We start from the raw sequence: 13742 nt of genomic DNA on the forward strand, positions 1-13742 counted from the left end.
AGCAGTTGTGACAGACACCACATGGCCTGAAAAACCGAAAATAATTACTCTCTGGTCCTTTCCAGAGAGAGTCCGCTGACCCCCAGTCTGGACTACGGTTATCCTCACCCCTACTCTAGACTCCAGATTCAGAGATTATTTAGTCAATTCCTTCAAATGCCCAGAAAGTTTAGGTAACCTGCTCAAGGTCATATGAATAATGCAGAATTGAAACTCGTAACATATCTATCATAAAAAATAATCCTAAGATATTATAAGTCAAATGTTCTTTTTTTTTTTAAAAGATTGGCACCTGAGCTAACAACTGTTGCCAATCTTCTTCTTCTTTTTTTTTTTTTTCCTGCTTTATGCCCCCAAATCCCCCTTTACATAGCTGTATATCTTAGTTGCAGGTCCTTCTAGTTGTGGGATGTGGGACGCCGCCTCAACGTGGCCTGACGAGTAGTGCCATGTCCGTGCCCAGGATCCGAACCCTGGGCCACCACAGCGGAGCACACAAACTTAACCACTCGGCCACGGAGCTGGCCCCAAGTCAAATGTTCTTGATTAAAGCTGATAATGTTTTTGTATGTTTGTTAAAACATGTTTTAATTCCCAGGCTTTCTAAATTTTCCATAGCTTACATTTCTTAACAAAAATTCATTCTGTAGCATAGCCAGTTATCTATACATAAAATTTTATTTGAATTATCAACTGCTTATTCTTTGAAATAGAACTATGATAATTTCTGCAACATGTACCAGCAATATTCAGTCTTTCTCTTTTTATTTTTCTTTTTCTACATTCCTATCTCCAATAAAATAACCCTAAACTGGACTTCAGAGTCCAGTGAACATATCTCTATAGAACAGAACCGGGTCCTGGAAGTAATGGGGGGAAAAATGATTTCTAAGTGTCACAAAATTCATGCACTTGAGCTCAAGTACTTTAATCAGAAGAGAACACCTTAGACACTTAATAAAAACCTACTTACCACTATTTTAGGTAGAATTATTTGGCTTATTATCCAACAGAAGAAGAGAAGCAGCACATTTGAGAGGAAGAGAAAAGCTATAGAAAAGCACATAGCAGAGGTGAAAAATTGATTCCATGGAAATAGCATTGGTCAACAGCGTTGGTCAACCTGGATCTAAGCCACAATTACGTGGCTAAATAGGTTTTAGACCTTGGGCAAATCAGGAAACTTCTCTAAGATTCAACATTGTAATCTGTAAAATGAGGAAACTAGATCAATGTTTACCATATTATGTACTAATGAAACAGTGATTTTGTGAGATGATTAATAGAGGTATTCCACAAAACAAGATTTCATAGTAAATGAAATTCAAAAATACTGTGTAACTTTGCATAGTATTGCCCCAGCAGAAATTCATAAAGAACATTAGCATAATAAAAGTTCAGAGAACTCCTGAAGTTGTGTTTTTAACCCATTGTGTTTCCCAAAGTTATTAAATGATGAGACTCACATCTTTTTATTTTTTGAAACAGCTGTCCATTAATGTAAGGAGAACTTAAGTTTTACAAGATACAAGTTGAGACCCATGAACCTAGATGATTCCTAAGGTCCTCTTATGTTTTTAAAATTCTAAGCATTTATTCAAAAAGTATTTGTTTTATTCAATAAAAATATTATGTGTAAGGTATGGGACTAGGCACTGTAGATAAGCCTATTAATAAGATAGATTTCTGCCCTCCTGGACATTATGTCCAAGATCAGGAAGACGTTATTAAATATATAATATAAGTTCAAAGAGTTGTAAGAGCTATGAACATACATAAAGTATGATAAGAAGATGTAGTATAAAAGGGTGCAGGAGTTCAGGGAAAGCCACGTTGTAGAGGTAATGTTGAATGTGAATGAATGAAGTGAGTAAGTCATGGGGAGATCTGAGAGAAGAGCTTCGTAGGTAGAAGGAACAGCAGTTGGAAAAGCTTGACATGTTAAAGAATAGTAAGAAGGCCAATGTGGCTAGAGGAAGTGAGAAGAAGAGAGATAGGAGATGAGATCAAATAGCTGGTAGGGGACCAACTCATGTGGGATTTTTTTGGTCATAGAAAATGATTTGAATTTTCCTCTGAGTATGGTGGCACTCCATTTGGATGAAGAGCTTTGAACCAAGGAAACAAATTAAGTGGCCACTGCAGTAGCCTCCAGAGATGATGGTGGCTCAGCCCAGGGAGCACTGGAAGTCGATGTGGTCAGATTGGGATATATTTTTAAGGTTGGAATTACAGGACAGCTCAATTGATTGGGGGTAGAGTATGAGAGAAAGAAGAGAGATAAGGGTTGTATTGTTCTATATGAAAGCTCACACACAGCTTGAAAAGAAGAAAAATAACAGAAAAATTACTGAAATTAGACAGAGTATTAATTATATTTCATTATTTACATGTGTATTATATATTTTATATGTTTCGACTCATATCAAAAAGATAATGAAGGGGACTTCCACTTCCAACCAAAATGGAGTCATAGGGACCAAATTTACCCTCTCATCTGAAAGAATCAAAAACAAGACAAAATACCTGAGAGATAATGGTTTTTAAGACATTAGGCGTCAGGCCATGAAGGGCAATGATTTCTCAGAAACAAAAGACCAGTGAGGTGAGCCCTATTACTGCCCCCACTTACTGCTGGGAGAGAGTTTCTAGGTCATGACCCAGTGAGAGGGAACCCAGGAGAGACTGATGGTCTTCCTGAGCGGAGGGAACAAAGCAGATAAAATGAAATCGGAAAATTATACTCAATACAAAACAAAGCAGAAAAAAAAAAAAAGAGGAGCAAAAATCAGATGAGGCAAATAGAAAACAAATACTAAGATGGCAGATTTCAACCCAAACATAACAATAGTCATGTTAAACGTTAAATGCCCTAAAATGCAAAGACACAAATAGGTTAAAACTATAGGAAAAGATATGCCACGGTAGCAGTAATCAAAAGAAAGCTGGAGTGGCTATATTAATATCAAAGTGGATTTTCAGGATAAAAACAATAGAGATAAGAGGATCGTTTCATAATGATAAAGGGGGTCAATTCATCAAGAGAACATAAATATCCCAAACCTTTATGTACCTAACGAAAGAGTTTCAAAATACGTGAAGCAAGAAACTGATAGAACTGAAAGGAGAAACAGTCAAATCATGATGACAGTTGGAGATTTCAGCACCCTCTCTCAATAATTTATAAAACAAATAGACAAAATATCAGTGTGAATACAGAAGATGAACAACACTACCAACCAACTTGACCTAATTGACATTTACAGAAGACTCCACCCAACAAAAGATAATTTTAAAAGATTATTTTTTAAAAAGCAGACACAAGTACCTGGCAGTCAGGGGGTTCTGAGAACAAGATTATGGCTCCACACAATCCAATCCACCCTGAAGACAGCACTGGATACAACTGTCTCAGGTAATAATTCATCTGGTTCTAAGGAACAGAATGTGGACACAATAGTAGTTTATGTAAATAGAATGTCATTTTTCTTATATGGTAGCAATAAATCAATGTTTTCAAAGACAAAAATCTCTGTGATTCTCTTGGTCTTTCTCCTATGAATATTAAGCCATTCAAAAAGGGTTTTAAAAAATAACTGCAGGGAATCTAGCCATCCTGTCAATTCTAGGGGAAAAGAAGTTAGAAGAAAAAAAAGAAAAGAGCAGTGCGGTTTCAGTCCCTTCTTACCAGGAGTTGAAATTTTCTTAAAAAACTCCCAGAAAACTCCCAGCAGAATTCTGCTCAAGTCTCATTGGCCAGAATTGGATCCCACAGTCAACCTTATCTTTAACGGAGGCTGGGAAAGGGAAAGAGAAAAAATATAGTTATAAACAGCCTAGATCAGCACTGTCCAGTGGGTATATTATACAAGCAACATGTGTAATACTCTACAGGGCTTTTTTTTTTTAAGTAAAAAGAAATAAGTGAATTCATTTTAACAATACCTTTTTAACTCAATATACACAAAGTATTATCATTTCAAAGTGTAATCAATATAAAAATTGTTGAGATAATTTACCTTCTTTTCTTTTTTTAGACTTAGTTTTTGAAATTGAGTGTATATTTCACACTTACAGCACATCAATTTGGACTGGCCACAGTAGTAGCCCAATGTTCAGCAGGTACTTGTGACTAGTGGTTCCCGTATTGGGTCTCGCAATTCTAGAGCAATCACAATCCATTGCCTGGGGCAGAGCACTTTGCCACCCCGATCAAATCAGGTTTTGTTAACAAGGGGAGAAGAGAGGTTAGAGTGGACATGAAGAGAAGCAACTAACAATGACTGTCACATCAATGCAATTACTGAAATTGTTTTTGACTATTTTGAATTGTCAAATAAAAGTGAAATTAGATGGTTTCTGTTTAAGAATGGAGTGAAGTCCACAAACTATTGTAAAAGTTCCTTGTGTAATTAAACCCCCTGTATGTTCTTCAGACAATTTAGCATAACAAATGGACTCAAGTCCCCAGACTTTATTCATTCAGTAGATGTTTACTGATAGCCTTACAGTATTTTGTCAATCCCTTCAATGGCCTTTATCTGAGACTTCTGGGTCTTTCCACATGCTGTTTCCTCTAAATGGAATATTCTCCCTTCTCTTCCCACCTTCCCATCCCTAAACCTGGCTGACTCCAACTCATCCTTCAGATCTCAGATTAAATGTTATTGCCTCAGGAAAACCATTTCTAACCCCATATAATTACATTATATGTTTTCATGGCTGCATGTCATCCAACTATCATCATGGTCATTGTACTTTACTATAATTATTTGTTTTACTATCCATTTCCCTCACTATATTAAATGCCCCAAAACGTTTAAGATCATGTCTGTGTTGAACAGCAGGATCTAGCAGACTGCCTGCCCCATGTTTAATATATACTTGTTGAATGAATGAATGAATAAATGAATGAATAGAATGCCATATAAGCTGTGAAAAAAGAAAACTGAAGACAGATCTAGGATAAATGAGTAATACTACAGTGTGGCTAAGGCTACTACGGAAGCATGAATGAGATGCTACAGAATACAAAGAGGTGAGTTTAACCTGAGTCTTGAAAAATGTGTTCACCAGATCGTCAGGGTGGGTAAGAGCATTTCAGGCAGAAGAGACAATAGCCTAGCAAAAGACTAATAAAATCCTGAATCAAGGCAGTTGTAGTGAGAGAGGATGAATATATCTTGATTTAAAAATGAAAAATAGAGAGAGAGATTTTTTTTTTTTTGCAGGCGAAGATTCACCCTTTGTTAACATCTGTTGCCATTCTTTCTCCTTTTTTCTCTCCTCCAAAGCCCCAGTACATAGTTGTCTACAGTTGTAAGTTCTTCTAGTTCTTCTGTGTGGGCCACCACCACAGCATGGCTACTGACAGACAAGTGATGTGGTTCCACACCCAGGAACCGAACCCAGACAATAGAAGAAGAGCGTGCTGAACTTTAACACTAGGCCCTCAGGGCTGGCTCTCAAGATACATTTTGAAAGTAGAATCAACAGGTTTGTTGAGAGATTGGTTGTAAATGTTGAGGAAGCAGGTGTCCAAGATGACTTCCACATTTTCACCTTAGGCAACTAGGTTGGTGATAATACCATTTGTTAAGTAGAGATTAAAGGAGAAGTAAATGTTTGGAAAGATGAGAAAGTTAGCTAAGCTTAGGAGAAGCAGAATTTTGGGGTTTGGGGAAACTTTTGGGTATAGGGGATAAGAAATTACAAGTTTGAAGTGGAAGACATATTTGACGGAATCAATGGAGCATAGAAGATAGTTGAAAACATGGGCACAAATGAGATCAAGCACAACTTAATGAACATCTGCAAAAACATGGCGTGACTATAAAGTAATACAATTGCTTCTTCAAAAGAAAAACAACAGCATCACTTAAACATCCAAATGAATGATGTTTCTTTCATCTGAGTCACCTCAGGAGGCCCTGCCCTCATGCTGACTCTGCGCTGCCACTGCTAAAAATATTTTCAACACTCCTTTTTTGGCCACCCTTTAAAAAGTGAACAAGATATTCTTTTGAATATCCTCAGTAATGGCAGATCTTCATTGTTTCTGGATAAATTTGGTGGAGGAAGCAAAGAAACTTCAGAGCCAAGTCTGATGAATAAGGCGAATGAATGATCATATTATATAACATCATTTTGGCTCAAAGAAGAGGAGTAGCAAGTAGCAAGAAAGGTTTTCTACATGACTTATAACTGAATCTTAAAGCAATTTTAATTCAACAAATGTTTCTGCTGTGTCTATGAGCCAGGCACGTTGCTTTTATGTGTACAAGAGCAAAAGGGAAATTCCTGATGTGTTTTGAGCAATAGCAGTTGAATAAGCATCGTTTGAATAAGTATTCAGTTTTCTTAATTGACTCCTTTGAAAGACATATTACTTAAAGAAGTCTTATGTCTTCTTGGCTTCCACATGGTTGGGTCAAATGCCTCTTTATTGTGCCTCCAAAGCTCCATGTGTATATCTCTTTGATAGCCTATTCACATGATGCTGTTATTATCTCTACTGTCTGTTTGCCTCAGAAGACATTATGATTATCTTATTCAGCCCTTAGCACAGTGCCTGATACAGAGTAGTGGTTAATAATTGCTTGTTCATTGAAGAGGTAGATAGATTGAGTGAGTGAGTGAATGCATAATTTTAAAGATTTTTTTTCTTCCTTTTTCTCCCCAAAGCCCCCCGGTACATAGCTGCACATTCCTCATTGTAGGTCCTTCTAGCTGTGGCATGTGGGACACAGCCTCAGTGTGGTTTGATGAGCAGTGCCATGTCCGCGCCCAGGATTCGAACCAATGAAACACTGGGCCGCCTGCAGTGGAGCACGCGAACTTAACCACTCGGCCACGGGGCCAGCCCTGTGAATGCATAATTTTAAAACTTCAATTTTTAAAACTTCATTTCAGCTCAAATGAGCTGTCCTCAGAGAGGCCTTTCTCAGTCAATCTACCTGAATATCCACACAGATCTACCTCTGCCAATCTCTGTCTTTTTACTTTGCTTTATTTTCTCCATAGTATATGTGAAATTATGTATGTACTTATCTATCTTTTATTGTCTGTCTTCCTCAGTAGAATGTAACCTATACGAGAACAGTGGCCTTGCCTAGATTGTTCAGGGATGCATCCCCCAGTGCCTAGAACAGTTGCTGGCACAATAGTTTCTTTTTGAGTAAATAAATGCACATTTCAGTTATACATTGCTATGTAATAAATTACCCCAAAACCTAGTGGCTTAAAACAACAACCATTTTATTATATCTCATGATTTTGTGGGTCAGGAATTAGGGCAGGGCTCAGCTGGGAGACTCTTCTGGCAGCTGAAGACCTTCAGTAATATTCAGCTGGTGAATGAGCGGGTCTGGAGGGTCCAAGACAGCTTTAATTACGTTACTGACTCCTTGGCAGGGATGACTGGAAGGCTGGGCTTAGCTGGGCCTGATGACCAGTGTGCCTACGTGTGACCTCTCCAACATGGAGGTCTAAAGGGTGTCAGGTTTCTTACTTTGTGGATGAGAGCTCCCAGAGTGAACATTTAAAGAGGTATATGGGCAGAAGATGTAAGACTTCCTATTACTGATCTTCAAAAGTCCCACTCTGTCATATTCATCAAGCAAGTCAGTCAGTATAGCCTATATTCAAGAGAAGGAGAATTAGACTTTATCTCTCAAAGAGGGATTAGGAAAGAATTTATGGCCATGTTTCAATCTTCTACACTGCATGAAGAAAAAAATTAATGTGTAAAATGGGTTGGGATCTAAAACAAAACACTGATTGCTAAATGAGCCAGACATAAGTAACCAAGAAGAGAAGAAATTACAACCTAAACTTCTTTTCTCTACCCACAAAAAGACCAAATTATAGAGAGGTCAGACTCTGGGAAACAATATCTATTAAACAATTACTATGTATCGACCACTTTACCCAGTACTTTATATGTATTCTCTCCTTTAATCCTCACAAACCACACTATTGAGTGGATATTATTGTGATGATTACAATACTACCTGAGTGACGCGAACATTCTAATCCATCAGACCATAGGACTCTCAGGGTAGGCATCATAATATATTGCAGGGCTGATATTTCTCCCTAAGAATGAGCAGGAGGGGTCTATTTTAAGAAAAATTAAAAGAACGTGAGCTCTAGAATCAGCCCTGTGTAATAACCCTGGTTTTTCCTAGTAATAACTGTGCAACAGTGGGCAAGTTACTTACCTTAATTAATCATCTGTAAAATAAGGATGATAATGTCTAGCTTGTAGGCTACAGTGAAGATGCAAGTGAATATTTTAAGGTGCCTAGAATAGAGCTATCACTTAGAAAGATTTGAAAAGTGTTAGTTCCTTTCTCAGATGTATAACGAGTGTCCTACTTATAGGAAGAATCACCCCATTGTGTGTGACAATTTTTCAGAATTTCTCCTGGCATAATTAAATATTTATAACTAGAGAAAAAAAGGATGCTCCAGAAATTTAGATTTATCTATCTCCCTCGCTAGTTCAGTTTCTGCCCTACCTAGCGTGGACGATAGAATCAATTCTTCTAACAAAAGTAAGGTTACCACTGATAAAGTAGTAGGGAGCTGTCAACACAATTTTTCATTGGTAATAGAAATAGTTTTAGAAAAGGCTTAGTTTTTAGTAAAATTAGAATGACCTATAAAATAAAATTGGAAAGAAAATGCTCTGGATTCAGTATCTAGTTCCATGTTCTACCAAGTATCATAGGGGGAGAATAAGTGATATTAGGAAATCAGCATTTCTAACTTTCACAATTTTACCACCGTGATTAGCATGAATATTTTATTACCAATAGTATATAGTCTCGGTTTTGTAAGAAAATTTCCTTTCCTACAGCTAAAAGCACAAGATTGGCCCTCAGCCACTTATGACTGTTATGTATAATAATTTACACTATTTTTTCTTAAAGTAGCTCCTCGCCTGACAAACAACAAAGAATATCAATTGCCTTTACCATGTTCAAATTCTGTGCTCTCTGAAAAAGGATGAGAAATAAACTTGAGAGCAAGCAGGTGGCCCAAGTACACAGAACGTAAGTGCACCATTAGCCCAGAGAAGAAGTAGGACAGCTTGTGGTGACCTAAGGAAAAAGCTTGTAACTATCAGAAGAAGGAGAAGAAGTAGCTGGAGGTCAAATGCAGAATAGTTCGGCACAGAGGCCTAGACAAATCATGACAAATACAAAAGACGGAAACATTCCAGAATCCTAATAAAGCTACATTTATAAGTACCTCACTGGAAGACCAGAATTGTTTCCTAGCCTATATTTTATAATGGACTACATTCAAAATTAGAGCTTTGCATCACAGAATAAGAAGATTACTCTAAAGCAATAGAATATGATAATTACGGAAGTAAGAGAAATGGAAGTGTAAACAAAGTCTGATTATTCCAATCTTCTTGAAAATTATCAAGCTATTTTTTACCAATGAGGAGACAAACAGGAGCACTGGGATTTTGAAGAGAACTGATTTCAGAGAGAACCTAAAGAGAAACATGGAAGATGCAGGAGACTGCTTGGACTTTGAGAAATAATCTCTGAGGTGAGACTGTGCTGTTGCCACAGCAATAGAACAGGTGATGGACAATTATTAAACAAAGGCTTTTATGGCCAATGACTTGGAAAGCAGGCACAGATCTCTATAAGTATATAATAATTGTATTTCTAAAAGTCTCCTATGAATTAACCAATAGAGATCAATTAAAAGGATAATAGTTTACTCTTTGCCCATTAAGTTACTATCAACAAGTTTAGCAGCCAAACAAGAAAATAAAAATCAAAAAAAAAAGTGGACTTTTTATCCTGGATGATATTCAAGCTCTATAAAACTCTATTTCTCATTACAGTCATGGAAAATTTTACAAATTATTGCACTAGTGTGCAATTTTATGATTAGTACACACACTGAACAAGATACAGTGGAAAAGTGACAGGGGGAAAGTCTGAAAGTCACATGCTGATCAATGCCCTGAGTCATCATTGTGGCAAGAATGTGAACTGGCTGATTGCTACACATCCTGGTTTTTTGTTTTGCTCTATTTTGTTTTTTAAGGGGCAAGGAGAAAGATACATGTTTGCACGATGGAAAATAATGAAGGGCAACTCAGGTGTAATATTATACTGGGCAGTTTGGGAAGGAAAGTGTTATAAATGTAGGCAGCTCCTTGTATGCTCAATGATTTAAGACCCACCCAAAGAGGTGCCTGTTCTCTAATCAAAAATATGTCTCCCACTTATTGAGGTGTCTAGAATTCGCACAATCTCTTATCACTTTAGGGTTATAGATGGAAAGGAAGACCCTGGGTCTACTGGGAAACGAGGCCAGCATGGAGCACCAAGAACAAGGAGGCCGGGCAGGACTTTGTATTCAAAAGATGACACAAAAAGGGCAGCAGCAGGGGAATGGAAAGGTACCCAAAATAGCTCTTCCTAATATTGTCCAAGAATTTGGTCCAAAGGGAAGAAGAGTTTTATATTTACTATCCTTTTATCTTACTCACTTTTGGCCTCAATTATTTTTGCTGCTCACTGAGTTGTGTTTTGTATATTTATTATGAAGGCTTTGTTTCTTTTTGGAAAGTAATTTTGCCATTTGGGTCCTTTCCAGATCAATTCCTTTCTAATCACCATTAATGGCTATTGATTGCAACAGCTTTCAGCTTCAGATGGAGTAAATGCCTTAATATAGAGAGATTTATATCAAATCCAAGATATATTTTTATCTAAATCTTTGGAGTTTGGTTCAGACAGAGTGCTTATAGGAACCATATGGATATGGATATACTCTCAAAACTTTTGTATATATAGAACTTTCAAATATGTGTTTTATATATATACATAAAAATACAAAGACAGACAGAAAGAGACAAAGACATGTGTATGCACATTTTAAATTTTAACTGAACATTTTAAGACACTTAATCTGCCTAGATGGTTATTCTTCTCTAGATAAGAAATTGTATCTACATAATTATTGAAAAATCCCTATGGGCCTGTGTATTAATGAAGAAATATAGGAAAACCTATAGAATTTCATCTCTAGAGAAATTGTTCATTTAACATGATTCTCTTATATTTTAACTTTCTGGTAGTACAAACATAAGTAGGATTTTTTTTTGCCGTCATAAGGGTTTGAGATCTTAGAGATCACGGAATTCCAAGTATCTACTCAATGCAGAAGTTTCTGACAATCTTGCAGATTTTACTGGAAGTTTTCTTCTTTCCAGAGATGAGGACCTCACTACTTTGTAAGCACAGTATTCCAAGCTTACCTGGGAATGAGTCTGAATCCTTCCTCTCTGTTTCCTTTCTATCCCTCCAATTCAGTTGATCTCAGAGTCCTATAGAGACCAACTCCTTAATATTTCCCTTCATCTCCCCAACACCACTTCCCTGGTTTATGTCATCATGACTTCCACTTGCATTACTGAAATAGCCCAGCCTTCCTGGAGAGTTGTCCCCACCCCTTGCAACCATTAATTCATAATGCTGTCAGAGTAACTTTTTAACACACAAATCTGATCCTGTCACCCACTGCTTAAAACCAGACTTCTTGGAATCACAGTAAAGACTCTGGTCCAAGCCAACCTCATTCTTTCTCACCAATCTCATTCCCATATCCAACTTTGAGTTATATCCTACACTCCAGCCATTGTTAATAATCTGCAACTTGTAAAGAGCGCTTCCTCACAACTCCCTATCTTTGCATGTGTTGTTCCTTCTATCTGAAAAGCCCTCTCCTCTTTCCTCCTATGGCCAAGCTAATTTTTCAAAATTCAACTTGGGCATCATTTACTCCCTGAAGCTCCCACAGTACACATGCATACTTGGCACCTATCACACTGAATTGGAACTTTTTCTTCTTTGCTTTTCCCACTAGACTGTGAGCCTTGTATCTCCAGTACCCACAGTTCTATTATGGTTCCTGAAATATAGCTAGGTACTCAATGTTGAATGAACAAGAGATTGCTTCCATTAAGCAAAAAATTGCCTATGCATGGGTCTACTACCTTTTCCGGATAATAGCCCTAAAATTTGAAAGACAGCTAGCTATTGTGTTTAAATTTATTTTCTTATTTTCAACATCGCCAGTAAGCCCCATTGTTGTCATTTTTGCCTTGGTGACTACCAACTCTTTTGAACAGATTTCCTGTCTAGCCCCATCTTGCTTTTTGACCTTCCACTTCTAAAAATTCTTAACATACTATCTAAATTCTATCTGATTCATTTCCTGAGAGTAAAACTAGACATCTTCTGAATAATTCAATTCCTCTGTCATCTCTTACTCCTAAAGCTATTCCCTCCAAAAAAAATTGCTGATATCTCATTTTATCAAGTCATCTAATCTTTGCCTCAGAGCTTTCTTCCAAGCTACATCCTAAATGTGGCAAGATATGTAGATCAACCAGCTCCAGTAATGGTTGGGGACAAGGGCAAGAGCTGACCATGGCATCTTGTCAAGGGAATGTCTGGCTTGGATGAGCTAGAATGGATATTTGTAAAACCCTGTGTCTTAGCTCAAAAAGTTAAGACTGCTGGGAAATCTACCAAGCAAATAAACTTTCTGTTTTCATTTAATTGCTTTTGAAAGACCAATCCTCGAGAAAGTCTTTCATTCCTACTTAGAATTATTTAGGAAGTATTTGGAGGATCTAGAGAGGAAGTAAACTACTTGACCAAAGTATGGCACTCCTCTATCAGAGAAGGACTTGCTGTTCCATCGAGAAGGCAATCTGATGGAACCTGTATGGACCAATTAGAGCAAATATGTGTACCTGCTTGTAAAAAAAGCTCAGTCAACCCTATTAACAAGGTTACATCAGATTTTCTTTGCCTCTAATTTAAAAGTAGGTCTGGTACATAGGTATCTGACATTATTTTCTATACTTATCTATATGTTTAACATTTTCATGATTCAAAATGAAAGCTAAAAATAACTTTTAAAAATATAGAAAGTTTCCCTCATATTGCCCCACTGCTTTCCTTAATTCTTTATGCATCTATTAAATTTAAAAATAGGAGTATAGATCATATATGAGGTTTAGTGTTTGTCAATCTGAAGTGTCTACCTAGGCTCCTATTGGTTTTTTCAGAATGATTTTTACCTGTTACTTCACAAATACCAAAATTACTCAACTCTTCAAAAGCTGTTATCTTATTTTGTTACAGCACTGAAAGGAATACAAGATAAGTGCTGCTCTCTCTGAGAGTGGATAGGGTTGTAAAGAATTCACTGACTTGCTCCACGTCTTCTTGATAACTATGGTAAGGTGCCTGAAATGATGTAACATATTTTACAGCCTCCAAAAAGTTTCCAGTCGTTAAATGTCTCCATACCTTCCTTCTACTCTTACTGCCCATGTATAATAACTTAAATAATGGCAGCAGAATTTATTGATAAAGTAGAATTTCTGTTTATTATTTAGATTTCTAGATATAAATTTAAAGCCCAGTTATTAAAATTTATTAAGAGGGAAAGCATTATACTTCACAGTAATTTAAAATATTCTTGCCTTACACATTCCAATTACTGTTGATTTATTTCTTAAGTACACAATTGCTACATATTTCAGATATATATCTAGCTGTTAGATTCTAAGGTACTAGTGGTCATCAATATGTCTTTTAGAATCTTAGAAATAATCGTATAGAATATAAATTTATTTTTGAAAATGCTCTTGGGGTATCTAAAGCACTATTTTTGGATTTCAGTGT

Source organism: Equus quagga, chromosome 19, assembly GCF_021613505.1.
Source record: "Equus quagga isolate Etosha38 chromosome 19, UCLA_HA_Equagga_1.0, whole genome shotgun sequence".
Taxonomy (NCBI): Eukaryota; Metazoa; Chordata; class Mammalia; order Perissodactyla; family Equidae; genus Equus; species Equus quagga.